The sequence below is a fragment of the Arachis hypogaea genome, chromosome 1 (assembly GCF_003086295.3).
Source record: "Arachis hypogaea cultivar Tifrunner chromosome 1, arahy.Tifrunner.gnm2.J5K5, whole genome shotgun sequence".
Lineage (NCBI taxonomy): Eukaryota > Viridiplantae > Streptophyta > Magnoliopsida > Fabales > Fabaceae > Arachis > Arachis hypogaea.
In genome coordinates this window covers 66,629,317-66,641,661 of record NC_092036.1, presented here as the reverse complement: position 1 = coordinate 66,641,661, position 12,345 = coordinate 66,629,317, and positions in this window count along the sequence as shown.

Sequence of the window (12,345 nt, the reverse complement as noted above, 5' to 3'; positions counted from 1 at the left end):
TTCTGTAGATCTAGAAAATCCGTTTTGAGTCCAGGGAGGTCAGATTCCAACAACATTAGCAGTTCTTTGTCAGCCTCCTATCAGATTTTTGCTTAGGTCCCTCAATTTCAGCCAGGAAAAACCTGAAATCACAGAAAAACACAAACTCATAGTAAAGTCCAGAAATATGAATTTTGTATAAAAACTAATAAAAACATCCCTAAAAGTAGCTAGATCCTACTAAAAACTACCTAAAACAATGCCAAAAAGCGTATAAATTATCCGCTCATCACAACACCAAACTTAAATTGTTGCTTGTCCCCAAGCAACTGAAAATCAAATAGGATAAAAATAAGAGAATATACTATAAATCCCAAAATATCAATGAATATTAGTTCTAATTAGATGAGCGCGGCTTGTAGCTTTTTGCTTCTGAACAGTTTTGGCATCTCACTTTATCCTTTGAAATTTAGAATGATTGGCATCCATAGGAACTCAGAGTTCAGACATTATTATTCATTCTCCTAGTTAAGTATGTTAATTCTTGAATACAGCTACTTTTATGAGTCTTGGCCGTGGCCATAAGCACTTTGTTTTCCAGTATTACCACCGGATACATAAATGCCACATACATGACTGGGTGAACCTTTTCAGATTGTGACTTAGCTTTGCTAAAGTCCCCAGTTAGAAGTGTCCAGAGCTCTTAAGCACACTCTTTTTACTTTGGATCATGACTTTAACCACTCAGTCTAAAGCTTTTCACTTGGACCTGCATGCCACAAGCACATGGTTAGGGACAGCTTGGTTTAGCCGCTTAGGCCTGGATTTTATTTCCTTGGACCCTCCTATCCATTGATGCTCAAAGTCTTTTGGTTTTAAGGGCTATTGGCTTTTTTTGCTTGCTTTTTCTTTTTCTTTCTTTTTTTTTGCCACATTTTTTTTTCGCAAGCTTTGTTCTTCATTGCTTTTTCTTGCTTCAAGAATCAATTTTATGATTTTTCAGATCATCAATAACATTTCTCTTTTTCATCATTCTTACAAGAGGCAACAATTTTAAAATTCATAAACAACAAGATAAAAAATATGCACTGTTCAAGCATTCATTCAGAAAACAAAAAGTATTGTCACCACATCAATATAATTAAACTAATTTCAAGGATGAATTCGAAACTCATGTACTTCTTGTTCTTTTGTATTAGAAACATTTTTCATTTAAGAAAGGTGAAGGATTCATGGAATTATTCATAGCCTTAAGACATAAACACTAGACACTAATGATCATGTAATAAAGACACAAACATAGACAAATATGAAGCTCAAAAATAAAAAAACAGAGATATAAGAACAGGGAAGTTAAGGAATAGGTCCACCTTAGTGATGGTGGTGCCTTCTTCTTGAAGGACCAATGGCGTCCTTGAGCTCCTATATGTCTCTTCCTTGCCTTTGTTGCTCCTCCCTCCCAGCTTTTTGATCTTCTCTAATCTCATTGAGAATGATGGAGTGTTCTTGGTGTCCCACCCTTAATTGCTTCATGTCGTGACTCAATCCTTCTAGAGAAGTGTTGAGTTGTTCCCAATAGTTTTGGAGGAAAATGCATCCCATGAGGCATCTCAGGGATTTCTTGATGATGAGCTTCCTCATGCGTCTCTTGAGATCCATGAATAGGCTCTCTTGTTTGCTCCATCCTATTTTTAGTGATGGGCTTGTCCTCTTCAATGAGGATGTCTCCTTCTATGACAACTCCAGCTAAGTAGCATAGATGGCAAATGAGATGAGGAAAAGCTAGCCTTGCCAAGGTGGAGGGCTTTTCGGCTACTTTATAGAGTTCTAGAGAGATGACTTCATGAACTTCTACTTCCTCTCCAATCATGATGCAATGGATCATAATGGCCCGATCCACAGTTACTTCGGATCGGTTGCTAGTGGGGATGATGGAGCGTTGGATGAACTCTAACCATCCTCTAGCCAAAGGCTTAAGATCCAGTATTCTCAATTGAACCGGCTTACCTTTTGAGTCTCGTTTCCATTGAGCTCCTTCCACACATATGTCCATGAGGACTTGGTCTAACCTTTGATCAAAGTTGACCCTTCTAGTGTAGGGGTGTGCGTCTTCTTGCATCACAGGCAAGTTGAACGCCAACCTTACATTTTCTGGACTGAAATCTAAGCATTTTCCCTGAACCATTGTAAGATAATTCTTTGGATTTGGGTTCATACTTTGATCATGGTTCCTAGTGATCCATGCATTGGCATAGAACTCTTGAACCATTAAGATTCCGACTTGTTGAATGGGGTTGGTAAGAACTTCCCAACCTTTTCTTTGGATCTCATGTCGGATCTCCGGATACTCATTTTCCTTGAGCATGAAAGGGACCTCGGGGATCACCTTCTTCTTGGCCACAATTTCATAGAAGTGGCCTTGATGGGCTTTTGAGATAAATTTCTCCATCTCCCATGACTTGGAGGTGGAAGCTTTTGTCTTCCCTTTCCTCTTTCTAGAGGTTTCTTCGTCCTTAGGTGCCATCAATGGTTATGGAAAAACAAAAAAGCTATGCTTTTACCACACCAAACTTAGAATGTTGCTCGCCTTCGAGCAAAAGAAGAAAAAATAGAAGAAGAAAAAGAAGAAGATATGGAGGAGAGGGAGAGAGATGTGTATTCGGCCAAGAGGGAGAAGAGAGGGTTGTGTTGTGTGAAAATGAAGAAGAAAAGAGGGGTTTATATAGAGGAGGGAGAGGGGTTAGGGTTCGGTTATTTAGGGTGGGTTTGGGTGGGAAAGAAATTTTGAATTTGAAGGTAGGTGGGGTTTATGGGGAAGAGTGGATGGATGTGAGTGGTGAAGGGGTAATTGGGGAAGAATGTTATTGGATTGTGTGAAGAAGAGAGAAGTGGGGTAGGTGGGGATCCTGTGGGGTCCACAGATCCTGAGATGTCAAGGATTAATCATCCTGCACCAATTAGGCGTGTAAAACGCCAGATTGATGCTTGTTTCTGGCATTAAATGCCTAGATGTAGCTTGTTTCTGGTGTTTAACGCCAGCCTGATGCTTGTTCCCGGTGTTAAATGCCAGCTTGGTGCTTGTTTCTGGCGTTAAACGCCAGACAGATGCTTGTTTCTGGTGTTTAAATGGCAGACAGCTCTTCCTCCAGGGTGTGCTTTTTCTTCTGCTATTTTTGATTCTGTTTTTAATTTTTGCAATTGTTTTGTGACTCCACATGATCATAAACCTAATAAAACATAAAAGAACAATAAAAATATAGATAAATAAAAATTGGGTTGCCTCCCAATAAGCACTTCTTTAATGTCAATAGCTTGACAGTGAGCTCTCATGGAGCTTCACAGATGTTCAGAGCATTGTTGGGACCTCCCAACACCAAACTTAGAATTTGAATGTGGGGGTTCAATACCAAACTTAGAGTTTGGATGTGGCCTCCCAACACCAAACTTAGAGTTTGATTGTGGGGGCTTTGTTTGACTCTGTATTGAGAGAAGCTTATCGTGCCTCTTTTCCATGGTTGCAGAGGAAGATCCTTGAGCTTTAAACACAAGGTAGTCCCTATTCAATTGAAGGACTAGCTCTCCTCTGTCAACATCAATCATAGGTCCTACTGTGGCTAGGAAGGGTCTTCCAAGGATGATGCATTCATCCTCATCCTTTCCAGTGTCCAAGATCATGAAATCATCAGGGATGTAAAGGCCTTTAACCTTTACTAACACGTCCTCTACCAATCTATAAGCTTGTTTTATTGACTTGTCTGCCATCTCTAATGAGATTCTTGCAGCTTGTACCTCAAAGATCCCCAGTTTCTCCATTACAAAGAGTGGCATAAGATTATACCTGACCCCAGGTCACACAGAGCCTTCTCAAAGGTCATGGTGCCTATGGTACATGGTATTAAGAATTTACCAGGATCTTGTTTCTTTTGAGGTAAAGTTTGCTGAACCTATGTATTTAGTTCACTAATGAGCAAGGGAGGTTCATCTTCCCAAGTTTCATTACCAAACAACTTGGCATTCAGCTTCATGATGGCTCCTAGATATTGAGCAACTTGCTCTTCAGTTACATCTTCATCCTCTTCAGAGGAAGAATAGTTCTCAGAGCTCATGAATGGTAGAACGAAGTTTAATGAAATCTCTATGGTCTCTATATGAGCCTCAGATTCCTTTAGGTCCTCAATAGGGAACTCCTTTCTGTCTGGGGGACGTCCCATGAGGTCTTCCTCATTGGGATTCACGTCCTCCCCTTCCTCCTTGGATTCGGCCATTTTGATAATATCAATGGCCTTGCACTCTCTTTTTCGACTCTCTTCTGTATTGCTTGGGAGAGTACTAGGAGGAGTTTCAGTGATTTTCTTACTCAGCTGACCCACTTGTGCCTCCAAATTTCTAATGGAGGACCTTGTTTCACTCATGAAACTTAAAGTGGCCTTAGATAGATCAGAGACTATGTTTGCTAAGCTAGAGGGGCTCTGCTCAGAATTCTCTGTCTGTTGCTGAGAAGATGATGGAAAAGGCTTGCTATTGCTAAACCTGTTTCTTCCACCATTATTAAAGCCTTGTTGAGGCTTTTATTAATCCTTCCATGAGAAATTTGGATGATTTCTCCATGAGGGATTATAGGTGTTTCCATAGGCTTTACCCATGTAATTCACCTCTGCCATTGCAGGGTTCTCAAGATCATAAGCTTTTTTTTCAGAAGATGCTTCTTTAGTACTGTTGGATGCATTTTGTAATCCATTCAGACTCTGAGAAATCATGTTGACTTGCTGAGTCAACATTTTGTTCTGAGCCAATATGGCATTCAGAGCATCAATTTCAAGAACTTCCCTCTTCTGAGGCATCCCATTACTCACAGGATTCCTCTCAGAGGTGTACATGAATTGGTTATTTGCAACCATGTCAATGAGTTCTTGAGCTTCTGTAGGCGTTTTCTTTAGGTGAATGGATCCACCTGCAGAATGGTCCAGTGACCTCTTAGAGAACTCAGATAGACCATCATAGAATATATCCAAAATGGTCCACTCTGAAAGCATGTTAGAAGGACACTTTTTGGACAACTGCTTGTATCTTTCCCAAGCTTCATATAGGGATTCACCATCTTTTTGCTTGAAGGTCTGAGCATCCACTCTAAGCTTGCTCAGCTTTTGAGGAGGAAAGAACTTGGCCAAGAAGGCCGTGACCAGCTTATCCCAAGAGTCCAGGCTATCTTTAGGTTGTGAGTCTAACCATGTTCTAGCTCTGTCTCTTATAGCAAAAGGGAAAAGCATGAGCCTGTAGACTTCAGGTCTACTCCATTAGTCTTAACAGTATCACAGATCTGCAAGAACTCAGTTAAAAATTGATAGGGATCTTCTGATGGAAGTCCATGAAACTTGCAGTTCTGTTGCATTAGAGCAACTAGTTGAGGCTTCAGCTCAAAATTGTTTACTCCAATGACAGGGATTGAGATGCTTCTTCCATAAAAATTGGAAGTAGGTGTAGTATAATCACCAAGCATCCTCCTTGCGCTTCCACCATTGTTATTGGGTTTGGCCATGTCTCTTTCTTTTTTGAGATTCTCTGTAAGGTTTTCTCTGGATTGTTGTGCTTTAGCTTCTCTTAGTTTCTTCTTCAGAGTCCTTTCAGGTTCAGGATCTACTTTAACAAGAATGTCCTTGTCCTTGCTCCTGCTTATATGAAAAAGAAAAGAACAGAAAAGAAGAGGAATCCTCTATGTCACAGTATAAAGATTCCTTTATGTGAGTAGAAGAAGAAAAGAATAGAAAAAGGAGAAGAGAAAAATTCGAACATAGAGGAGAAGAGAGGGTTCGAATTTTGAGATGAAGAGAAGTGTTAGTAAGTGAATAAATAAATAGAAAGAGATGAGAGAGAAGAGTTTTCGAAAATTATTTTTGAAAAATACTTAGTGATTTTCGAAAATTAGAAAGAGAAAAGTAGTTAGGTGGTTTTGAAAAAGATAAAAAACAAACAAAAAGTCAATTAGTTAGTTGAAAAAGATTTAAAAATCAAAAAGATAGGAAGTTAGAAAAGATTTTTGAAATTAATTTTGAAAAATATATGATTTGAAAAAGATATTTTGAAAAGATATGATTGAAAAATATATTTTGGAAAAGATTTGATTTTTAAAATTAAAATTAATTACTTGACTAACAAGAAACTAAAAGATATGATTCTAGAATTTAAAGATTGAACCTTTCTTAACAAGAAAGTAACAAACTTCAAATTTTTGAATCAATCACATTAACCGTTAGTAAAGTTTTTAAAATGTTGAAATAAAGATAAGAAAAAGATTTTGAAAATCAGTTTTAAAAAATTTTCGAAAATAACAAAAGGAAAAAGAAAAGATTTGATTTTGATAAAGATTTTGAAAAGATAAGATTTTTTAAAATTGAAATCTTGACTTGACTAACAAGAAACAACTTATTTTCAAATTTTTTGACTAAGTCAACCCAAAGATTTCAAATTTTTGAGTAAAAGAAGGAAAAGATATTTTTTTATTTTTGAATTTTTAATGAGGAGAGAGAAAAACACAAATATGACCCAAAACATGAAAATTTTGGATCAAAACCAATGAGGCATGCAAGAACACTATGAATCTCAAGATGAACACCAAGAACACTTTGAAGATCATGATGAATATCAAGAACTTATTTTTGAAAATTTTTCAAGAGAGGAAAACATGCAAGACACCAAACTTAGAAATTTTCAATGTTTAGACACTATGAATACAAAAATGCATATGAAAAACAACAAAAGATACAAAACAAGAAAATATGAAGATCAAACAAGAAGACTAGTTAAGAACAACTTGAAGATCATGAAGAACACATGCATGAATTTTTTTGAAAGTTTCTAGAAAAATAAAAATATGCAATTGACACCAAACTTAAAAATTGATACTAGACTCAAACAAGAAACATAGAAATATTTTTGGTTTTTATGATTTTATAATTTTTTTGGATTTTTCGAAAATTATTTTTGGCAAAACGAAAAAGAAGAAAAATTTTGAAAACTTTTTGAAAATAAAATTACCTAATCTGAACAACAAGATGAACCGTCAGTTGTCCAAACTCGAACAATCCCCGGCAACGGCGCCAAAAACTTGGTGCACGAAATTGTTATCATCAACAATGGCTCCAGCAACTTGGTGCTCTCAAATGTGAATCACACTTTGTCATAACTCCGCACAACTAACCAGCAAGTGCACTAGGTCGTCCAAGTAATACCTTATGTGAGTAAGGGTCGATCCCACGGCGATTGTTGGTATGAAGCAACCTATGGTCATCTTGTAAATCTCAGTTAGGCGGATTCAAATGGTTATAATGGTTTTTGAACATAAAGATAAATAAAGCATAAAATAAAGATAGAGATACTTATGTAATTCATTGATGGAAATTTCAGATAAGCGCATGAAGATACTGTGTTCCTTCTGAATCTCTGCCTTCCTACTGCTTTCATCCAATCCTTCTTACTCCTTTCCATGCCAAGCTATATGTTGGGTTTCACCGTTGTCAATGGCTACCTCCCATCCTCTCAGTAAAAATGGTCCAAATGCTCTGTCACAGCACGGCTAATCATCTGTCGGTTCTCGATCATGTCGGAATAGGATCCATTGATCCTTTTGTGTCTGTCACTACGCCCAATACTCGCGAGTTTTAAGCTCGTCACAATCATTCAATCCCTAAATCCTACTCGAAATATCACAGACAAGGTTTAGACTTTCCGAATTCTCAAGAATGCTGCCAATGGATTCTAGCTTATACCATGAAGACTCTGATTAAGGAATCCAAGAGATACACACTCGATCTAAGGTAGAACGGAAGTGGTTGTCAGTCACGCGTTCATAGGTGAGAATGATGATGAGTGTCACGGATCATCACATTCATCATGTTGAAGTGCAACGAATATCTTAGAATAAGAATAAGCTGAATTGAATAGAAAATAGTAGTAATTGAGTTAATACTCGAGGAACAGCAGAGCTCCACACCCTTAATCTATGGTGTGTAGAAACTCCACCCTTGAAAATACATAAGAACAAGGTCTAGGAATGGCCGAATGGCCAGCCTCCCCAAATAGCATGTGAATTCGAGAATAGGGAAAAAGACCCCTAGTACAATAGTAAAAAGTTCTATTTATACTAAACTAGTTACTAGGGTTTACAGATATAAGTCTTAGTGCAGAAATCCACTTCCGAGGCCTACTTTGGTGTGTGCTTGGGCTGAGCTTGAGCCTTACACGTGCAAAGGCTTCTCTTGGGGTTAAACGCCAAGTTGTAACGTATTTTTGGCGTTTAACCCTGGTTTGTGACATGTTTCTGGCGTTTTACTCTAGAATGCAGCCTGGAACTGGCGTTGAACGCCGGTTTGCGTCGTCTAAACTCAAATAAAGTATGGACTATTATATATTTCTGGAAAGCCTTGGATGTCAACTTTTCAACGCAATTAAGAGCGTGCCAATTGGAGTTCTGTAGCTCCGAAAAATCCATTTCGAGTGCAGGGAGGTCAGATTCCAACAACATCAGCAGTCCTTTGTCAGCCTCCTATCAGATATTTGCTCAGGTTCCTCAATTTCAGCCATAAAATATCTAAAATCACAGAAAAACACACAAACTCATATTAAAGTCCAAAAATGTAAATTTTGAATAAAAACTAATAAAAACATCCCTAAAAGTAGCTAGATCCTACTAAAAACTACCTAAAAACAATACCAAAAAGCGTATAAATTATCCGCTCATCAGATACCATGCACATTAGAGGGTACCTGTACTAAGACAGCTTTATGTGATCTTGGTCGCAAGTATCAACCTAATCCATGCGTCCACCATCAGAAAGCTTGGCTTGACTGAAGAGGTCAAACCAACCAGGATATGTCTTCAACTTGCTGATGGCTCCATTAAATACCCATCAGGCGTGATTGAAGACATGATTGTCACAGTTGGGCCATTCACCTTTTCCACTAACTTTATAATGCTGGAAATGGAGGAGCACAAGAGTGTAACTCTCATTCTAGGAAGACTGTTCCTAGCAACTGGATGAACCCCCATTGATGTCCAAAAAGGGAAAGTAACCCGGAGAGTCAATGAGGATGAGTTTAGGCTGAATGCTATTGAAGCAATGAAGCACCCAGACACATCAAAAGACTGCATGCGTGTTGATATTATTAACTCTCTAGTACAGGAGATCAGTATGGCTGAGAGTCTCGAATCAGAGCAGAAGGATATCTTTAAAGGTGTTTAGCCTTATCTGGAAGAATCAGAGGAAATAAAAGAACCTCTGAAAATTCCTCAAGAATAGGAGAAACCTCTTAAACCCAAGCTCAAACCACTACCACCATACCTAAAATATGTATTTCTAGGAGAAGGTGAAACTTTTCCTGTAATCATAAGCTCTGCCTTTGAGCCACAGGAAGAGAAAGCACTAATTCAGGTGCTGAGGACACATAAGATAGCTCTTGGGTTGTCCATTAGTGATCTCAAAGGCATTAGCCCAGCCAGATGCCTGCACAAGATCCTACTGGAGGATAATGCCAAACCAGTGGTTCATCCACAAAGGTGGCTGAATCCAGCTATGAAGGAGGTGGTGCAGAAAGAGGTCACTAAATTACTAGAGGCTGGGATTATTTATCCCATTTCTGATAGCGCCTGGGTGAGCCCTATCCAAGTTGTACCCAAAAAGGGAGGCATGACGGTGGTTCATAATAAAAAGAATGAACTGGTTCCTACAAGAACAGTTACAGGGTGGCGCATGTGTATTGACTACAGAAGACTTAATACAACCACCAGAAAGGATCATTTTCCTTTACCATTCATAGACCAAATGCTAGAAAGACTAGTAGGTCATTATTATTACTGCTTTCTGGATGGCTACACAGGCTACAACCAAATTGCAGTAGATCCCCAAGATCAAGAGAAAACAGCATTCACATGTCCATCTGGAATATTTGCTTATAGAAGGATGCCATTTGGTCTGTGTAATGCACCAGCAACCTTTTAGAGATGCATGCTCTCTATTTTCACTGATATGGTGGAAAATTTTCTGGAAGTTTTCATGGACGGCTTCTCAGTATTTGGAGATTCATTCAGCTCCTGTCTTGACCATCTAGCACTTGTTCTGAAAAGGTGTCAAGAGACCAACCTGGTTTTAAACTGGGAGAAACGTCATTTTATGGTGACTGAAGGAATTGTCCTTGGACACAAAATTTCAAATAAGGGGATAGAGGTAGATCAAGCCAAGGTAGAGGTAATTGAAAAATTACCACCACCTACCAATGTTAAGGCAATCAGAAGCTTTTTGGGACATGCATGATTCTATAGGAGGTTTATAAAGGATTTTTCAAAAATTGCAAAACCCCTGAGCAACCTGCTAACTGCCGACACGCCATTTATCTTTAACACAAAGTGTCTGCAAGCTTTTGAGACTCTGAAAGCTAAGTTGGTCATAGCACCTGTCATATTTGCACCAGACTGGACATTACCATTTGATTTAATGTGTGATGCCAGTGACCAGGCTATTGGTGCAGTATTAGGACAGAGGCATGATAAGCTTTTGCACGTCATTCACTATGCTAGCCATGTTCTAAATGACACACAGAAGAATTACACAACCACAAAAAAAGAGCTACTTGCAGTGGTTGATGCCATTGACAAGTTTAGATCCTATCTAGTAGGATCAAAAGTGATTGTGTACACTGACCATGCTGCTCTTAAATATCTACTCGCAAAGCAAGATTCAAAACCCAGGCTCATAAGATGGGTGTTGCTTCTGTAAGAGTTTGATATAGAAATAAGAGACAGAAAAGGGACAGAGAATCAAGTAGCAGATCACCTGTCCGGATAGAACTAGTAGAAGGGATGTCTCTTCCCCTCACTGAGATCTCTAAAACCTTTTTGGATGAGCAACTCTTTGCCATTCAGGAAGTACCATGGTTTGCAGACATTGCAAACTATAAAGCTGCAAGATTCATTCCCGAGGAGTATAGTAGGCAGCAAAAGAAAAAATTACTTTCTGATGCGAAGTACTACTTGTAGGATGAACCATATCTCTTTAAGAGATGCGCAGACAGAATAATCCGTAGGTGCATGCCTAGAGAAGAGGCGTAGAAGATCCTATGGAATTGCCATGGATCACAATATGGTGGACATTTCGGAGGTGAGCGAACAGCCACCAAGGTCCTCCAATGTGGCTTCTACTGGCCTACACTCTATAGAGACTCCCGAGAGTTTGTACGTAACTATGACAGTTGCCAGAGAGCTGGTAATCTACCTCATGGTTATGCCATGCCTCAACAAGGGATCTTAGAGATTGAGTTGTTTGATGTATGGGGTATTGACTTCATGGGGCCTTTCCCACCATCATACTTAAACACTTATATTCTGGTTGCAGTGGACTATGTATCTAAATGGGTGGAGGCAATCGCAACACCCACTAATGATACTAAGACAGTGCTTAAGTTCCTCCAGAAACATATCTTTAGCAGATTTGGTGTCCCTAGAGTACTAATCAGTGATGGAGGCACTCATTTCTGCAATAAATAGCTTTATACTGCCATGGTCCGATATGGAATTAACCATAAGGTGGCAACTCCATATCATCCACAGACAAATGGGCAAGCTGAAGTCTCTAATAGAAAACTAAAAAGAATCCTGGAATGGACTGTAATTGCCCGTAGAAAGGATTGGGCAAAGAGCTTAGATGATGCTCTATAGGCATATAGAACGGCATTCAAGACTCCTATAGGAACTTCTCCATACCAGCTTGTGTACGGAAAGGCCTGTCACCTGCCCGTGGAACTGGAGCATAAAGCCTACTGGGCAACCAGATTCCTAAACCTTGATGCCAAATTAGCTGGAGAGAAAATATTGCTCCAGCTGAATGAGGTAGAGGAATTCAAACTCAATGCTTTTGAAAATGCCAAAATTTACAAGGAGAAAGCAAAAAGATGGCATGACAAGAACCTGTCATCCAGAGTCTTTGAGCCAGGACAAATGGTTCTGCTGTTTAGCTCTAGGCTCAGGCTATTTCCTAGGAAATTAAAATCCTGGTGGAGAGGACCATATGTGATTACAGGGGTGTCACCATATGGATATGTAGAGCTTCAAGATATTGACTCTAACAAAAAGTTCATTGTTAATGGGCAGAGAGTCAAACATTATCTTGAAAGCAATGTTGAGCAAGAATGCGCAAAACTGAGACTAGATTAAAGCTCACTGTCAAGCTATTGACATTAAAGAAGCGCTTATTGGGAGGCAACCCAATTTTATTTATCTATGTTATTTTATGTTTTCTTTAGGTTGATGATCATGTGGAGTCACAAAAATATCTGCAAAAATTAAAGCAAAATAAAAAACAGTATTAAAAATAGCACACC